A 19947-nucleotide genomic window follows, 5' to 3' on the forward strand; every position below is an offset into this window, starting at 1 on the left:
AGCCTCGCATTACTGTGTGGAGTTACAGACAGAAGAACAGGAAGTGAGGATTTCTCAGAAGAAATAAGGACATTTAAAAGCAAAATGGAAGGATGAGGTAAGTGAAGGAGGACTGCACTAAGGTAAAGATGGCTATTTAGGAAAAAAAATTGTGGCCCAGATTCTCGTAGGGCGACGTAAATGTAAGCGGGCGTAGCGTAACGTAGTTACGCTACGCTGCCGCAACTTAGAGAGGCAAGTGCTGTATTCACAAAGCACTTGCGTCCAAAGTTACGTCGGCGTAGCGTAAATGTGCCGGCGTAAGTGCGCCTAAATCAAATGAGGAACAGGGGGGCGTGTTTTATGTAAACTAATCATGACCCCTAAATGACGCTTTTTTCGAACGGCGCATGCGCGGGCATGCTCAGTATCACGTCGAATTTTCAAATTAAATTACGCCCGCTCAATGCCTAGTCCAGTGTTTCCCAACTCCAGTCCTCAAGGCACACCAACAGGTCGTGTTTTCAGGATTTCCCTCAGATGAAACGGTTGTGGTAATTACTAAGGCAGTGAAACTGATCAAATCACCTGTGCAAAATAATGGAAAGCCTGAAAACATGACCTGTTGGTGTGCCTTGAGGACTGGAGTTGGGGAAACACTGGCCTAGTCGACGTGAACGTAACTTACGTCCAGCCCCATTCACGGACGACTTACGCAAACGACGTAAAATACGGCGCCGTTCGTACGTTTCCCGACGTCCATACCTAACATGACTTACCCCTGCTTTACGAGGGGTAACTTTACGCCGGCGTATGTCTTACGTAAACGACGTATCTTGATACGCCGGGCGCACGTACGTTCGTGAATCGCGTAGCTAGCTAATTAGCATATTCGACGCGGAAATATACGGAAGCGCCACCTAGCGGCCAGCGGAAATATGCACCCTAAGATACGACGGCGTAGGAGACTTACGCCGCTCGTATCTAGGCAACTGTGAGGCGTATCTGATTCTATGAATCAGGCGCCGAGTTGCGACGGGCCGCACTCAGAGTTACGACGGCGTAACTCCTTTGAGAATCTGGCCCCTTACCTTTACAACCCCTTTCAGATTCTTTGAATCCAGCGGACTGATCCGGTGAGTCTGTACAGATGACCGGATCAGTCCGTCCGCTCCCCTCCCTCGCATGCGTCGTAATGATTCGACGCATGCGTGGAAGTATTTACCTTCCAGCGTCGCCGCGTCATCGTCGCGGCGACGGCACGACACGTCACCGCGGATCTATTCTGCGCGGATTTCGATCTGATGGTGTGTACAGCCATCAGATCCAAATCCGCCAGAGGATTTATCCGCTGGAAACGGTCCGGCGGACCGTTTCCAGCGGATATCCTCTCGTGTGTACGGGGCCTTAGAAACCCCAGGCAAATGTACTCATCCCTATATCTGGTCCTTTCAAGGAAAAAACGAGAAGATTTTTCCATGAACTGGTGAAATCGATCTGAACAGACGTTTCCTGGATAACTCTCACTTCAGCTGAAATAAGGGTAAAATGAGCAGAGAAATTGCGCGGAGCAGCTCTGCCATGGAAGGGGAGTCGCTGGAATCGATATCGCCGGTGTGAGATTTAGCAAAATATCAATTTCCGCCTTTTTCAGACAGGCCGTCATCGCGCGCCGTCCTCCAGAGTCACTAACCACAATGAATTGGCCTTGGCTGAGTGTGTAATGATATCGTGTTGTGTTATCCTGAGAAGCAGGGGTAAGCTGTGATTATCAGACATTACATAACGGCAGCGCTCCCTTCGATGCGTTAGGTTTGTGTCAGGAGAGAGGCGCAGAAATTAGTGACTTGGCTGTCATTTGATGGAATGTCGGAGAAATATCAATACCAAGAACTGGCGGCTCTTCTGTTTGTTCTTATCTTTTCGCAGTTTTTTGTGCGGTCTTATGATCAATAAAGGTTATGGTAATGCACTCTAGGGGCCAGATTCACGTAGATCCGCTCGATCTACCTGATTTAAGATCCGCTCCCGCAAGTTTGCGAGGCAAGTGGGTAATTCACAAACCACTTGCCTCCAAACTTGCGGCGGCGGATCGTAAATCCCCCAGCGGAATTCAAATTCCGCGGCTAGGGGGAGTGTACTATTTAAATCAGGCGCGTTCCCGCGCCGATTTAAATGTGCATGCGCTGTCCGGGGGATTTCCCGACGTGCATTGCTCCCACTGACGTCACTAGGACGTCAGTGGTTTCGACGTGAGCGTAACTAGCGACGCGCGGGTTTCTGAATTGGCGTACGCAAACGACGTAAAAAAATTTAAAAGCGAGGCGGGAACGACGGCTATACTTAACATTGGCTGCGCCTCATAGAAGCAGGAGTAAGTATACGCCGGGAAAGCCGCTACGGAAACGTCGGGTCCGCGTACGTTCGTGAATTCGCGTATCTCGCTGATTTACATATTATTCAACGTAAATCAGCGGGAACGCCCCCGGCGCCATTTTCAAATTGAAAATAAGATCCGACAGTGTAACACATTGTAACACTGTCGGATCTTAGCCATATCTATGCGTATCTGATTCTATGAATCAGGCGCATAGATAGGACCAGTGTAAGTCAGAGATACGACGGTGTATCTGGAGATACACCGTCGTATCTCTTTGTGAATCTGGCCCATATGTGTACTTACCTCCACTGTGCAGCTCCTTTTGCACAGAGTGGCCCCGAACCTGGTCTTCTGGGGTCCCTCGGCGGCTGTCTCGGCTCCCCCTCGCAAGACTTACTCATCACCTTCGTGCGAGCTTGCATGGTGATGAGTTCTTGCGGGCGCGCTCCTGTGATACAGCCGGCGGCCATAGCCGCTCACTGTACCACCCGGCCCAGCCTCCCGGCGCGCCGCGTCATTGGATATGATTGACAGCGGCGCGAGCCAACGGCTGCGCTGCTTTCAATCAACCAATGAATGACCCGAGAAGTCTGCTCGTTCACGGCGCGGGACTTTCGAAGGGTCAGGTAAGTAAACGGGGGCCCAGGGGGGGGGGGGGGGCGCTATTCCTCGGATGTTTTTTCACCTTAATGCCTTAGTGAATTAAGGTGAAAAAACTTTTACCTTTACAACCCCTTAAGGGCGAGCCTAGAGTTGGGTTTGAGGCACCAACATGAAGAAAAGCCAACATGTGCTCATGGTTGGGGGGGAATGGGGTTAGGCACCCTGGCACTCCATTCAGCCAAACAGTTGGCAGTACATGTTGGCCATTTATGATACCTGTACAGTAATTTGAGGATAACCCTGCTGTGGATTGGGTGGCACGAGATGTACATTGGTTTAGATTCAAGAAGCAATTGCGTCTGCGTAACCATAGTTGCGCAGCGCAATTGCTTACTTGCGCCGGCGTAACGACTTCTCCTGATTCAGAGAGCTCGTTATGCCGACTGCAGCCTAAGATATGCGTGGCATAAGGCTCTTATGCCCTCATATCTTAGGCTGCATTCTTACGCAGGCCGCTAGGTGGCGTTCCCGTTGTGGTCAGCGTATAGTATGCAAATTGCCTACTAACGCCGATTCACAACGTTACGCGAGCCCTGCGTATGCAGTTTGCGTACGTTGGGTTTTGCGTAAGGCTGCACATGCTAAAAGCAGGGGCAGCCAATGCTAAGGCTACCCGTCGTTCCCGCGTCGCGAAATTTGAAATTTACGTAGTTTGCGTAAGTGAATCGTGAATGGCGCTGGACGCCATTCACGTTCACTTTGAAGCAAATGACGTCCAATGCACGTCGGGAAAGTTTACCGACGGAGCATGCGCTCTACGCTCGGCGCGGGAACGCGCCTAATTTAAATGATTCCCGCCCCCTACGGGATCATTTACATTAGGCGCCCTTACGCAGGGCATTTTTGAGGAGCGCCCCCGCAAATTACGTGGCTACTGCTTCATGAATGAAGCGTAGCGCAAATAATTTGCGTAGGCGCAGGGTAAAAAGGGTACACTGCGCCTCTGTAAGGAGCGCGCAGTTGTACCTGAATCTACCCCATTGTGTTTTTAAAGTGCATTGGATTAATTTAATGGACGGCAAGGTCAATATAATTAATTATGTTACACGTGTGTTATCTTGGAATTATTGTGCCTTAAAAGTACATGCAGAAGGTTGGCCGGCGTTCCACCAATCAGTCCCATAATTATCAGACATTTGATTTGTCGGGGGGGGGGGGACGCCTTAGCTGGTAGAGGGATCATTGTAGGGTGACTCAGCCTCCGGATCCCTCCCTGACGATGAGGTGCCAGAGATTTGACGTAAAGACGTCCTCTGTACTGAGAAGATGAGGAAGTGAAATTATCTATTATTTTCACCACTGAAGTGTTCCGAGTGCTGCAGAGAGATGAGATATAAGCGAATAATAGACACTGCAAGAGGAATCAAATCTCACTGATTTACCTAGAAAGATAAGTATCATCACATCCCAATAAAGACAATCATGTGTGCGATATTACACTGACAAATGTGTATCCATATAATACCGTACAGCTTCAACACAATCAGAGCAACATTACCATATCCCCATGGGGGAGAATCAATTCAACTGTCATTTTATTATATAAGGTTAGTGTTTTGGTGCCAGCAATGGAAACTCTAAACCTCCCTGTAATCCTAACACTACCCCCCCTGTAATCCCAGCACTACCCCCCCTGTAATCCCAGCACTACCCCCCCTGTAATCCCAGCACTACCCCCCCTGTAATCCCAGCACTAACCCCCCTGTAATCCCAGCACTAATCCCCCTGTAATCCCAGCACTAACCCCCCTGTAATCCCAGCACTAACCCCCCTGTAATCCCAGCACTAACCCCCCTGTAATCCCAGCACTAACCCCCCTTGTAATCCTAACACTAACCCCCCTTGTAATCCTAACCCCCCTTGTAATCCTAACACTAACCCCCCTGTAATCCCAGCACTAACCCCCCTTGTAATCCTAACACTAACCCCCCTTGTAATCCTAACCCCCCTTGTAATCCTAACCCCCCTTGTAATCCTAACCCCCCCTTGTAATCCTAACACTGACCCCCCCTTGTAATCCTAACACTGACCCCCCTTTGTAATCCTAACACTGACCCCCCCTTGTAACCCTAACATTATCCCTCCCTGTAATCCTAACACTAACCCTCCCTGTAATATTTACACTAACCTTCCATGTAACCCCAATACTAGCCCTCCCTGTAACCCTAACACTAACCCTCCCTGTAACCCTAACACTAACCCTCCCTGTAACCCTAACACTAACCCCCCTGTAACCCTAACACTAACCCCCCTGTAACCCTAACACTAACCCCCCTGTAACCCTAACCCCCTGTAACCCTAACACTAAGTGCAGTGTCCATGTAATGTGAAAGCTCTAGGAGTGCAGTGCCCATGCAGTGTGAAATCTCTGGGAGTGCAGTGCCCATGTAATGTGAAAGCTCTAGGAGTGCAGTGCCCATGCAGTGTGAAATCTCTGGGAGTGCAGTGCCCATGCAATGTGAAAGCTCTGGGAGTGCAGTGCCCATGCAATGTGAAAGCTCTGGGAGTGCAGTGCCCATGTAATGTGAAAGCTCTGGGAGTGCAGTGCCCATGCAATGTGAAAGCTCTGGGAGTGCAGTGCCCATGCAATGTGAAAGCTCTGGCAGTGCAGTGCCCATGTAATGTGAAAGCTCTGGCAGTGCAGTGCCCATGTAATGTGAAAGCTCTGGGAGTGCAGTGCCCATGTAATGTGAAGGCTCTGGGAGTGCAGTGCCCATGCAATGTGAAGGCTCTGGGAGTGCAGTGCCCATGCAATGTGAAGGCTCTGGGAGTGCAGTGCCCATGCAATGTGAAGGCTCTGGGAGTGCAGTGCCCATGTAATGTGAAAGCTCTGGGAGTGCAGTGCCCGTGTAATGTGAAAGCTCTGGGAGTGCAGTGCCCATGCAATGTGAAAGCTCTGGGAGTGCAGTGCCCGTGTAATGTGAAAGCTCTGGGAGTGCAGTGCCCATGTAATGTGAAGGCTCTGGGAGTGCAGTGCCCATGCAATGTGAAGGCTCTGGGAGTGCAGTGCCCATGCAATGTGAAGGCTCTGGGAGTGCAGTGCCCATGCAATGTGAAATCTCTGGGAGTGCAGTGCCCATGCAATGTGAAGGCTCTGGGAGTGCAGTGCCCGTGTAATGTGAAAGCTCTGGGAGTGCAGTGCCCATGTAATGTGAAAGCTCTGGGAGTGCAGTGCCCGTGTAATGTGAAAGCTCTGGGAGTGCAGTGCCCGTGTAATGTGAAAGCTCTGGGAGTGCAGTGCCCATGCAGTGTGAAAGCTCTGGGAGTGCAGTGCCCATGCATTTATGCTCTGTGAAGTTAAGCAAGCTCCGGGAGGCAGTGGGCAGACAATTCTGATGCGCTGTGGTCCATGAGGTCACGAAGAGTCGGACACGACTAAATGACGGAACAACAACAACGCATGCCGTGGTCATGAACGCTGACCTTGCTTGTGTTGCACCTGTACCGCTCTGCATTCTCTTCCACCTCGTCGCACACAGTCAAGCGCCAAGAAGCGGCTTAATTTGGCCTCCAGTAATTGAAGCCGCACATAATGACATAACGATGTCACCCTCGCATTAAGATAACACTTTAATTAGTTAGCAAGCAGGAGAACCTGAATCCAGACGCAAGGCGGCGGCCGCTTCTAGGAACTGTGGGATCTGCGCGTTTCTCCAGCGGCAGAAATAATTACAGGATTAGTCAGGATAGGTGTGTAAAGCTCAATGTTTAATACAACACATCTGTCAAACAGATCTGAGCGCTCATTATAGGGCTCCTCTGTAGTCGGTGAAGACGGTAATACTGCACAGTGCCGACTGACATACCCAGGCAGTGCGATACCACTGTGTGACTGTTCTGGGAGGCCTTGCAAGTCATGGTGACACTGCTCTTTGAACACTGGTGTCAGACTTACATTTCGGTGTCAAGAGCCCATTTCTTTGTGGCATTGCTCAGGGCCCTAAAGTGTTAGTTCACTACTGTTCTAGGACCTTCAAGTCTGTGTGTCATTGTTCTAGGACCTTCAAGTCTCAGTGTGTCATTGTTCTAGGACCTCCAAGTGTCAGTGTGTCATTGTTCTAGGACCTTCAAGTCTGTGTGTCATTGTTCTAGGACCTTCAAGTCTCAGTGTGTCATTGTTCTAGGACCTCCAAGTGTCAGTGTGTCATTGTTCTAGGACCTTCAAGTCTCAGTGTGTCATTGTTCTAGGACCTCCAAGTCTCAGTGTGTCATTGTTCTAGGACCTCCAAGTCTGTGTGTCATTGTTCTAGGACCTTCAAGTCTGTGTGTCATTGTTCTAGGACCTCCAAGTCTGTGTGTCATTGTTCTAGGACCTTCAAGTCTGTGTGTCATTGTTCTAGGACCTTCAAGTCTCATGCCGCGTACACACCATCACTTTATGTGATGAAAAAAAACGACACTTTCTGTGAAGTAAAAAATTACGTTTTTGAAACTTCAATTTTCAAAGACGAAGTTGCCTACACACCATCGTTTTCTCACAATGTTCTAGCAAAGCGAGGTTACGTTCCACCACGTTTTACCATTGAAGCTTGCTTCATAAGTAGCTTCTGGGCATGCGCGGGTGAAAAAACGTTGTTTTAAACAACGTTTTTTACTACACACGGTCAATTTCTGTGAAGTAAAAGTTGACGTTTTGAAAAACGACACATAAAATTGAAGCATGCTTCAATTTTTTTTGGTCGTTTTTTAGAAGACATAAAACAACGTTTTCCCCCACACACAGTCAATTAAAGTGACGTTTTTAAAAACGTCATTTTTTTTCATCACATAAAGTGATGGTGTGTACACGGCATAAGTATTCATAGACTATTCATTGCTCGGGGCCCTAAAGTGTTAGTGCACTACTGTTCTAGGACCTCCAAGTCTCAGTGTGTTATTGTTCTAGGACCTTCAAGTCTCAGTGTGTTATTGTTCTAGGACCTCCAAGTGTCAGTGTGTTATTGTTCTAGGACCTCCAAGTCTCAGTGTGTTATTGTTCTAGGACCTTCAAGTCTCAGTGTGTTATTGTTCTAGGACCTCCAAGTGTCAGTGTGTCATTGTTCTAGGACCTCCAAGTGTCAGTGTGTCATTGTTCTAGGACCTCCAAGTGTCAGTGTGTCATTGTTCTAGGACCTCCAAGTGTCAGTGTGTCATTGTTCTAGGACCTCCAAGTGTCAGTGTGTCATTGTTCTAGGACCTTCAAGTCTCAGTGTGTCATTGTTCTAGGACCTTCAAGTCTCAGTGTGTCATTGTTCTAGGACCTCCAAGTCTCAGTGTGTCATTGTTCTGGGACCTCCAAGTCTCAGTGTGTCATTGTTCTGGGACCTCCAAGTGTCAGTGTGTCATTGTTCTGGGACCTCCAAGTGTCAGTGTGTCATTGTTCTGGGACCTCCAAGTGTCAGTGTGTCATTGTTCTGGGACCTCCAAGTGTCTGTGTGTCATTGTTCTGGGACCTCCAAGTGTCAGTGTGTCATTGTTCTAGGACCTCCAAGTGTCAGTGTGTCATTGTTCTAGGACCTCCAAGTGTCAGTGTGTCATTGTTCTAGGACCTTCAAGTGTCAGTGTGTCATTGTTCTAGGACCTTCAAGTCTCAGTGTGTCATTGTTCTGTAGCACTACTCAATGAAGGAGCTGCTGGTTTGTTTTGGGTGGCATGTTACCTCTAAATCTTCGCCGTCTAGGGTATACAATGAGGGTTGAGAAAACGTCAATTTTCCCCCGTTGCGTTTCTTTTTCTATGCTTTATTTACCAAACGTGGTAAAAGAATAAAAGTAGTAGTTGAAGAAGTGGAAGGGCAATAGGTAGTGTGTTCAGGTGTATAACTTTGTTCGGAAACACTTCCAGCAACGTAGCTTTCGTCGCCACTCTAGCCAGAGCGGGTATTGTGCACCTGGATAGGCCCCACTCACCAGCCTAGCAGCCATGGTGTCACACGGAAACTTCTATCACAGACCTTCCCAAAGGTGGAGATGCATTCGGTCCAGGAACCTCTCAGCATAGGATTAAACACCCGGATCTCTTCTTGAAATAAGTTCTTATGAACTCAGAACTGACAGGCGACCTTTCTCTTGGCCTCTCAGTGATGGTGCGTCCTTCAATGAAGTTCAAGGCCTCTCATGAGCTTACCAGCCTTCCGCTCGGTGCTCTCCAGAACAGGTGCTTCATTAAGTGGCTTCCTCCCTCAGGACGGACAGCACAGGACCACTCTGCAATAGTAGACCCAGCCTAACTACCGGGCCTACTTGGTAGATCACAGCTCCGGACCAACGTGGTTCCAGGGCCAGGAACACTTGAACAAGCACCCCCAGCCATGAGGGCCACACATGGGGGGGGGGGTGGTGGGACGACTGACCAGGAACGGACCACGAAGACCCCAAACTAATGGCGTCTGCCCCTTAAGTACTCTCCCCCAGCATGCACAGCGAGGCGATCAACCCCCACTGATTGGCTGCCGAGAATAAACACCCAATACGCCCTGACTCGACTGCTGCCACCCTCGGCCTGGGGCGGTACCAACACCCCGACAACAATAGTGGTCACTCACAGTACAGCCACCACTGGAACGGAGGCTCAAATTTAGTAAAACAATACAGTCAGAGGTAGGTAAATCTCTGACTACCCTCTAAATTTAAAGCGGTGGTTCCCCCTAAAACAAATTTCTAACAATGCATTCGTAAGACCCGTTACACTGCGGGTAGGCTGGCTTTTGTTTTTTAGTACATACCTCGATCTCGCCGTTTCGTCCCTTGGCGGTGGGCGTTCCTAGTTGATTGACGTTCCTCCGACGGGCGCATACGCGACGTCACGACTTTCCGAAAGAAGCCGAACGTCGCTGCGCAGGCGCCGTATAGAGCCGACTCTATACGGCGCCTGCGCAATGACTTTCGGCTTCTGTCGGAAAGTCGTGACGCGCAGTATGCGCCCATCGGAGGAACGTCAATCAACTAGGAACGCCCACCGCCAAGGGACGAAACGGCGAGATCGAGGTATGTACTAAAAAACAAAAGCCAGCCTACCCGCAGTGTAACGGGTCTTACGAATGCATTGTTAGAAATTTGTTTTAGGGGGAACCACCGCTTTAAGGCAGCGCCAGCTATGAAAGTAGCAGGCCGGTACAGTTCTATGCCCTCCAAGTGTCAGTCTGGCATTATTCCTAGGACTTCCATGTATTTAGTGTGTCATTATTCCTAGGACCTCCAAGTGTCAGTGTGTCATTGTTCTAGGACCTTCAGGTGTCGGTGTGTCATTGTTCTGGGCCCCCAAGGGTGAGTGGGTCATTGTTCTGGGACCCCATGTGACGGTTTGTCATTGTTCTGTGAACTCCATGTGTCACGGTGTCATTGTTCTACAACCTCCAAGTGTCAGTGTTGCATTGTTCTACAACCTCCAAGTATCAGTGTGTCACTGTTCTAGGATCTTCAAGTGTCAGTGTGTCATTGTTCTGGGCCCCCAAGGGTGAGTGGGTCATTGTTCTGGGCCCCCATGTGACAGTTTGTCATTTGTTCTGGGAACTCCAAGTGTCACGTTGTCATTGTTCTCAGACCTCCAAGTGTCAGTGTTTCATTGTTCTCAGACATAGGTGTGCGCAGCCTATTGCATTAGGGTGTGCACCCCAAAGCTCAAACATATTTGCATGTGTATATACAGTATACTGATGGTGTCAGCAGAGCGGTGGACGGTGTCAGTAGGGCAGAGATTGGTGTCAGTAGGTCAGTGGACAGTGTCAGTAGTTTTCTATTTTTATTATATATTTATTTTATTATTGGTGAAATATCAGAGGTCAATTTTTGTGCGTTACTGCACGCTTAACGCAGTATATTTCAGTGTGTTACTGCACGTTTAATGTAGCATATTTCTGTGCATTAGTGCACGTTTAACGTTGGATATTTCGGTGTGTTATGTGCCGTTTAATGCTGTATTTTTCTGTGCGTTAGTGCATGTTTAACGCAGTATATTTCGGTGCAATCTGCACAACACAGGGTGATTAGGGTGTGCCCAGGCACACCTGGCACACCCCTATGTTCTCAGACCTCCAAGTTTCAGTGTGTCACTGTTCTGGACTCTGGTGTGTCAATGTATCATTCTCGTGGAACCCAAAGTGTCACGTGTCATTGTTCTAGGACCTTTCATATCATGGTATGAATTTTAGTCTATACAAGCCTTCCGTCTTCTATCAATATTTCATCCAGGTGGCTCAGTATGAAGTTGGCTGTCCAGCAATTCTATTTCAGTCTTTTTTTTTTTTTTGTTGTTCTTGATAAAATCTCCACTAATCAAGGTTGAGGCTCATCCTGCTGACAATCCACATCCGGCTTATTTTCCCCTAATCTTCAGTACACGGCTCTCATCAAACACCTGCCTTTCATTTTCATTTGGACGAGGCTCTTGAAATTTTGGCCTGAAAGACGAGTGATTCACGGATCGGTGCGTCAGAAGAAAAGGATAATCTGCCATTACACAGCTAAGTGGGAACAGAGAATTACTCTTTGGGACAAATGTAATATTTTAGTGTATTTAATGAATAATTGGCTTAACTACAGCCTAATCAGCTTAATGAGACACAGTAGGTACGATTTGTTAGTTGTATATCTTTTGTGGCCCCGATGCTTGGAGATCGTTGGGGGGGGCACAAAAGATATATGTCCAGACAATCAGGCGGGCCGCGATTGGCCCGCAGGCTGGACTTTGGACATGCCTGGTCTAGACGTCTGGGTGAGAGCAACTCCAAAACTGCAACTCTTGTGGGATATTCTCGGTCTGCAGTGGTCAGGAGTCTCAGGACCGACCAAAAGTGGCCCAAGGAAAGAAATCTGGCCAACTGGCAACAGGGTCATGGGTGGCCAAGGCTCATTGATGGAGGTGGGGAGTGTAAGCCGGCCCATGTAGTCTGATCCAATAGAAGAAGTACTGTAGATGGCGATTATATCCTGCACACACCCAAGCGTTGTTTTTCTTTGTCATAACTATTTACAGGGTCGTCTTTTATGTTGATTGGACCCAAAAACTTTCTTGAGATATCGGGACACAGCAAAAGACAAACTTCAAGTGACAGGGGAATTTAAACTGTGATAGTTGGCAAGTATGGAGGTAGCTGCTTTTGAGCCCCACAACAATGTCGGGGCCCAGGGCAGCTGCCCCGTTTACCCTGCCTTAAAGACGGCCCTGACTATATATGGTAATATTCTAAGATTGTAAGGTGTGCTGACGTAGACAATAAAGTTAAAGCGGGAGTTCACCCGGAAAACTATTTTTAACATTAGATTGAGGCTCATTTTGTGAAGGGGAATCGGGTGTTTTTTTTTAAAATCGATGCAGTAGTTACCGTTTTAGAGAGCGATCTTCTCCGCCGCTTCCGGGTATGGGCTGCGGGACTGGGCGTTCCTATTTCATTGACAGGCTTCCGACGGTCGCATACATCGCGTCACGAGTAGCCGAAAGAAGCCGAACGTCGGTGCGGCTCTATACGGCACCTGCGCACCGACGTTCGGCTACTTTTGGAAAATCGTGACGCGATGGATGCGACCGTCGGAAGCCTGTCAATCAAATAGGAACGCCCAGTCCCACAGCCCATACCCGGAAGCGGCGGAGAAGATCGCTCTCTAAAACGGTAAGTACTGCTTCGATTTTAAAAAAACTACCAGATTCCCCTTCACAAAATGAGCATCAATCTAATGTTAAAAATTCAGTTTTTGGGTGAACCTCCACTTTAAGTCCAATGAGTGGCTAGGATACACTCAGAAAACGACTTATGTAACTTCCTCTTTTCACTATTTCAAAAGGCTGAGTCCGTGGTTACCGGTTGTGACTCCTGACTTGCATGTAAGGACTTCACCCATATGTATTGATGCTTATGAATATAGCTTCTTCCTTGCTACGGACCGGGAGATTTCATTGATCTAAGGTGGCCAGGAGATTTTCCTGACACTCAAATTGCAAAAAAAAAAAAGTTAATGCTGGTTCTGATAGAAAGGTGTCAGAACACACAGAGCATCGCAGATTGTTGTGTATGGGGGCTGTATAGCTGCAGACCAGTCAGGGTGTCCATGATGACCCGTGACCACAGCCAGAAGGGCCTACAATGGGCACGTGAGCCTCAGAACTTCACCACGGAGCAATGGAAGAAGGGGGCCTGGACTGATGAATCACATTCTCTCTTACATCACGTGGATGCCCGGGTGCGTGAGCATCATTTACGAGGGGAAGAGACGGCACCAGGATGCAGTATGAGAAGAAAGAAAGCCGGCGGAGGCAGTGTGATGCTTTGGGCAATGTTCTGCTGGGAAACCTTGGCTCCTGCCATTCATGGGGGTCTTACTTTGGAGTCCATGCCTGGACAGGTCAGGGCTGTTTTGCCAGCACAAGGGGGGACCTAGTCAATATTAAATGGATGGTCATAATTTTATGGCTAATTGATGTACCGTATTTATCGGGGTATTGCGCGCTCCGGCGTATAGCGCGCACCCCTAAAGTGGACCCGACATTCCTGTAAAAAAAAACATTTTAGTACTTAAAGTTTTGGTGTCTTGCGCGGCGGCCTCGTCGGGTCCGGCGTCCGTCAGCCGCTTCGGGTGTCCTCTTCGTCTGGTCCGGCGTCCTTCTGCGGCGTCCTCCCCGCTTGATCCCCACGCTGAGTTTGAACACTGCGCCGGCATATACCGAGCGCAGTACACTCGTGTATAGTCGGGCAGGCTCGGCTACTCTCGCGCTCACGTCCTGTACGTCCAGGACGTGAGCGCGAGAGGAGCCGAGCCTGCCCGACTATACACGAGTGTACTGCGCTCGGTATATGCCGGCGCAGTGTTCAAACTCTGCGCGGGAAAGCGGGTATCGGCATATATATCGCGCACCCACGATTTTGCAGGGCAAAAAAGTGCGCGGTATACGCCGATAAATACGGTATATGTCACTTTTTCTACTGCCCAGAGTTCCACTATAATTTGCTGACTCTGCACATTTCAGAGACAATAAGAGTTGTCTAGTTGGTGCACATCCCTCTATTAGCCTATGGTGCAGATAGCTCACTATAACATCTGCTATATCCGTGTCATCTCCAAGACGCCCTTACCTCTAATACATATTCATCGCCCACTCCTGCACACAATACGGGGAATATAAAGGGCTCACATCGCTATTCTCTCTTCCCAGAAACACAGCCTGTCCTGGATATATGAATGCAAATGATGTTCAGGAAACACTATGTTCAGGACTTTAGTGGAATCAAATTCGATCTAAATAAAGAAGGAGGGCAGGAAAGGACAAGTTTCCTCCCCCGTGGGTCACTCGGGGTTCACTGCCACTGCAGCCATTGTAAATCCCTACAACAGGGGGTCTCAAACTGGCGGCCCTCCAGCTGTTGCAAAACTACAAGTCCCATCATACCTCTCTCTGTGGGAGTCATGCTTGGAACTGGAAAGAAATTAAATAGGAAGCAGTCACAACTCCACATCCGTAAGTTGAAGAAAACACATAGAAGGCTACTTCTTACTGTAACCCAGGGTCGGACTTTTAAGGCATGGAAACAATGGAGAAGTACATGTCAAAAATAATATTTATTACAAAGTACATAGTAAATAACAGTGTTCAAGAATTAAAAATCATATAAAATGATATCGTTTGTACAATGAGCCCTTGTGTGTCTACGCGTTTCGCCGTTAGGATTCTTCAGGGCAACGATCAGGGTTCAAAAGGGATGACAAGAACCTCTATATACTATCTACCAGAATATATATATATTATACTTACCGTATGCTTTATCTATTAGAATCGCCTGTGTGCGGCATACTTTTTCTACAATTTTTTGGAAATCTTCATTACAGTGATAATTTTTCGTTTACCGGATCTTGTACATGAGGCTCAGTCCAATTTAAAGCGGGGGTTCACCCTAAAAAAATTCTAACATTACATTGAGCTGACTTCTGACACTGACAGTACTCTGATCTTTTTTCGTACATACCGTTTTATCGCTATTTTACCCCCCGGCTTCCGGGTAGTGAATCCCGCGGGAGTGGGCGTTCCTATTCACAGGCTAAGTGATTGACGTGATGACAAAAGGTTCCCACCGGCGCGTCACGAGTTGCCGAAAGAAGCCGAACGTCGGTGCGCAGGCGCCGTATAGAGCCGACTCGCAGTCCGACTTCTTTCGGCAGCTCGGCGCGTCACGAGTTGCCGAAAGAGACCAGTTTAGGACCAGTGGCAGTGCTTCAATAAAGAGTGCAGGAGCGCCGCCCCCTCTCTCACCATAGATTCATGCATTGCATGAATCTATGTATGGTCGCCGCTGACACCCCCTATTCAGGTGTCCGGCCCCGTTTCAGGCGCAGGTCACCTGAATTACACCGTCGGGGTTTTTTTTTTTTTTTTTTGGAAGCACCTGATAAGAGCCATAGGCTCTAATAGGCGCCCAAAAAAGTGAGCAGCGGGCACCATGCTGTGCGTTCGCTGTTCACTCAGCTGTGTGTTGGCAAAGCGAAGGAATTTGCTTTGCTAACCCTGAATCCGCCTCTCAGCCAATCAGGTTGCTGGGTCTGTTACCAGTCACCTGATTGGCTGAAACGTCAGGCGCTGTGATGATTGGACACCTGAGAGAGGACAGAAGAAGACATGGAGGACGTGCAGGAGACCGCCGCTGACCCGCTTCGAGACAGGTAAGTGCAGGGCAGCATCTGATGGGGCACAGTAGTGGCAATTGATGGGCACACTGACAGCATCTGAAGGGGGGGGAAGTATCGGCAATTGATCGGCACACTGGTAAAATATGATCGGGCCCGGTAGCAGCAATTGATCGGCACACTGGCAGCATCTTATGGGGCGCGGTGGCGGCAATTGATGGGGCGCGGTGGCGGCAATTGATGGGGCGCGGTGGCGGCAATTGATGGGGCGCGGTGGCGGCAATTGATGGGGCGCGGCAATTGATGGGGCGCGGCGGCGGCAATTGATGGGGCGCGGCGGCGGCAATTGATGGGGCGCGGCGGCGGCAATTGATGGGGCGCGGCGGCGGCAATTGATGGGGCGCGGCGGCGGCAATTGATGGGGCGCGGCGGCGGCAATTGATGGGGCGCGGTGGCGGCAATTGATGGGGCGCGGTGGCGGCAATTGATGGGGCGCGGTGGCGGCAATTGATGGGGCGCGGTGGCGGCAATTGATGGGGCGCGGTGGCGGCAATTGATGGGCCGCGGTGGCGGCAATTGATGGGCCGCGGTGGTGGCAATTGATGGGGCGCGGTGGTGGCAATTGATGAGTACAGTAGCTGTGTTTGATGGCACAGTGGCGGCAATTTATCGGTACAGTGGCTGCGTTTGATGGCACAGTAGCTGCGTTTGATGGGCACAGTGGCTGCAATTAATGTTTTTTCTTTTTTCAGTTTGATGGCGCCCCCCAAAAATTTTGAGCACCACCCGTCACTGTTTACGACAGTCTATCTACGACAGCGTGCACTGAGCTCAGTTTCAGCACAGGGTCCTCGGCCGTCCAAAGACACGTATGCACGACACGTGGGCGTTAAAGCTGTCGCATATAAGCGGTATGTGGGTGGCAAGAGGTTATGCTGATTACTTATACATAAAAATGACTTCATAAGATTATAGATCTGGTATAATAGAAGCTGCAGAGGGGAGAGGGAGACACGGAGTTCCCATCTGAAGATCTTCTGAGTCTAATTGGCTCGGCAAGTCAGAAGTACTCAAATGAGAACAAAACGAGGAGGATAAATAATTTACAGCTCATGAAAATGTCTATTCCCCGGAGGGGGGTGGGGGGTGATACAACCAGCGACACCATACATGTGCATACATACAAGCATCAGAGTTGTCATGACACCAGGGAAGCATGTTCTTGCAAATTACGGGGCCCCTAGATGTCTTAGGATGGATATCCGGGCCCTCAGAAGCTCCCATTAGCTCTTAACCTGTTGCTGCCCACGTAACACGAAATGTCCTCCTGTAGACCAGCGGTTCTCAACCCTGTCCTCGAGTACCACCAAACAGGTCAGGTTTTGTGAATTTCTCAAATAGCTGTCCAAAATACCAAGCCATCGACTCTGAAATCAGGACGGGTCATGTTTAGCACGGTGTAGAGAAGTCAGGACGGGTCATGTTTAGCACGGTGTAGAGAGGTCAGGACAGGTCATGTTTAGCACGGTGTAGAGAGGTCAGGACGGGTCATGTTTAGCACGGTGTAGAGAGGTCAGGACGGGTCATGTTTAGCACGGTGTAGAGAAGTCAGGACGGGTCATGTTTAGCACGGTGTAGAGAAGTCAGGACAGGTCATGTTTAGCACGGTGTAGAGAGGTCAGGACAGGTCATGTTTAGCACGGTGTAGAGAGGTCAGGACAGGTCATGTTTAGCACGGTGTAGAGAGGTCAGGACGGGTCATGTTTAGCACGGTGTAGAGGGGTCAGGACGGGTCATGTTTGGCACGGTGTAGAGAGGTCAGGACGGGTCATGTTTGGCACGGTGTAGAGAGGTCAGGACGGGTCATGTTTAGCACGGTGTAGAGAGGTCAGGACGGGTCATGTTTAGCACGGTGTAGAGAGGTCAGGACGGGTCATGTTTAGCACGGTGTGGAGAGGTCAGGACGGGTCATGTTTAGCACGGTGTGGAGAGGTCAGGATGGGTCATGTTTAGCACGGTGTAGAGAGGTCAGGACGGGTCATGTTTAGCACGGTGTAGAGAAGTCAGGACGGGTCATGTTTAGCACGGTGTAGAGAGGTCAGGACAGGTCATGTTTAGCACGGTGTAGAGAGGTCAGGACGGGTCATGTTTAGCACGGTGTAGAGAGGTCAGGACGGGTCATGTTTAGCACGGTGTAGAGAAGTCAGGACGGGTCATGTTTAGCACGGTGTAGAGAAGTCAGGACAGGTCATGTTTAGCACGGTGTAGAGAGGTCAGGACAGGTCATGTTTAGCACGGTGTAGAGAGGTCAGGACAGGTCATGTTTAGCACGGTGTAGAGAAGTCAGGACAGGTCATGTTTAGCACGGTGTAGAGAAGTCAGGACGGGTCATGTTTAGCACGGTGTAGAGAGGTCAGGACAGGTCATGTTTAGCACGGTGTAGAGAGGTCAGGACAGGTCATGTTTAGCACAGTGTAGAGAGGTCAGGACGGGTCATGTTTAGCACGGTGTAGAGAGGTCAGGGCGGGTCATGTTTAGCACGGTGTAGAGAGGTCAGGACAGGTCATGTTTAGCACGGTGTAGAGAGGTCAGGACAGGTCATGTTTAGCACAGTGTAGAGAGGTCAGGACGGGTCATGTTTAGCACGGTGTAGAGAGGTCAGGACGGGTCATGTTTAGCACGGTGTAGAGAGGTCAGGACAGGTCATGTTTAGCACGGTGTAGAGAGGTCAGGACAGGTCATGTTTAGCACAGTGTAGAGAGGTCAGGACAGGTCATGTTTAGCACGGTGTAGAGAGGTCAGGACGGGTCATGTTTAGCACGGTGTAGAGAGGTCAGGACAGGTCATGTTTAGCACGGTGTAGAGAGGTCAGGACAGGTCATGTTTAGCACGATGTGAAGGGATATGAATACTTTTTCAAGGCACTGTATATAGCTCTGACATATTCTGTGGTGTTGTACAGAGAACACTGAGCCAGTCACATCAGTCTCTGTACCAGAAGAGCTCACACTCTAATGTTCCTGACACAGTCACACACTATATTATTATACATTTAAATAATTCGGACATATACCGCAGTGTTGTACAGAGAACACTGAGCCAGTCACATCGGTCTCTGCACCAGAGGAGCTTACACTCTGTCATCCCCCCACATCACAGTCACACACTAATGATATTATAATCTACACTATACAGGTTAAAATGGCTTGTGTACCTATAAATTTGATACCTTTTTCTTATAAAAAGCAGATTTTCTTGCACAGCTGCTTGACTCAAATGTTCAGATTCCAGAGAAGGTCTGAGCCTGATATAGACCATATAATTATCAGCTGCCATAGATTGAAACATAGCGGTACTGAGGGGCCCTCTAGAGGCAGAAAAGAAAATTGTAGTAAAATACATTTTAACCACTTCAGCCCTGGACCATATTGCTGGTCAATGACCGGGCCCCTTTTTTGCGATTTGGCGCTGCGCCGCTTTAACGGACAATTGCGCGGTCGTGCGACGTGGCTCTCAAAACAAAATTGGCGTCCTTTTTTTTCCCACAAATAGAGCTTTCTTTTGGTGGTATTTGATCACCTCTGCGGTTTTTATTTTTTGCGCTATAAACAAAAATATAAAGACAGGTATTTGCACCCACTTCCGGCCACAGTCTCGGGCAGACTGCGGGCATGACATCAATCCCCCCCCCCCGTTGTGTTCTGGGAACACTCGGCTCCCAGTACACAGCGGGAGCCAATCGTCAGGCGTAGCGCGACTTGCGCGTGCGCCGTAGGGAACCGGGCAGTGAAGCCGGAGCGCTTCACTTCCTGGTTCCCTCACCGAGGATGGCGGCGGCGGGGGGGGGGCAGCAGAGGGACGACCGATCGCTCATCCTCTGCTGCGGACGGCGCTGGACTCCAGGACAGGTAAGTGTATATATATTAAAAGTCAGCTGCAGTATTTGTAGCTGCTTGCTTTTAATATATTTTTTTTCAGCGGAGCTCCGCTTTAAGCAAATTAACATTGGTACATTCCAAGATCCTGAGGATGTAAGAATGGAATTTGTTAAATATCTCCGAGGCGTCATCACTTCATTGTCAGAGAGCAGGGACCGGGAAGCCATGTCAATTATCACATCGTATGCACTGTGACGCAAGTAACGTGTCTGTTCCTGATGCGTTTCCTTATGGAGCAATGGACTTCACACGGCAGTTTATGGAAATACTAGAGCTTGTCCACAAGGAGATGTTCATAGTAAGTATCACAATATACATTTATAGACAAAAAGATTTATACTTCTTCAATTGTGTAGTGATAGTTCAACATTAATTTATTATTATAAAGCATGGGTGCTCA

This window comes from Rana temporaria, chromosome 13 (assembly GCF_905171775.1).
Source record: "Rana temporaria chromosome 13, aRanTem1.1, whole genome shotgun sequence".
Taxonomy (NCBI): domain Eukaryota; kingdom Metazoa; phylum Chordata; class Amphibia; order Anura; family Ranidae; genus Rana; species Rana temporaria.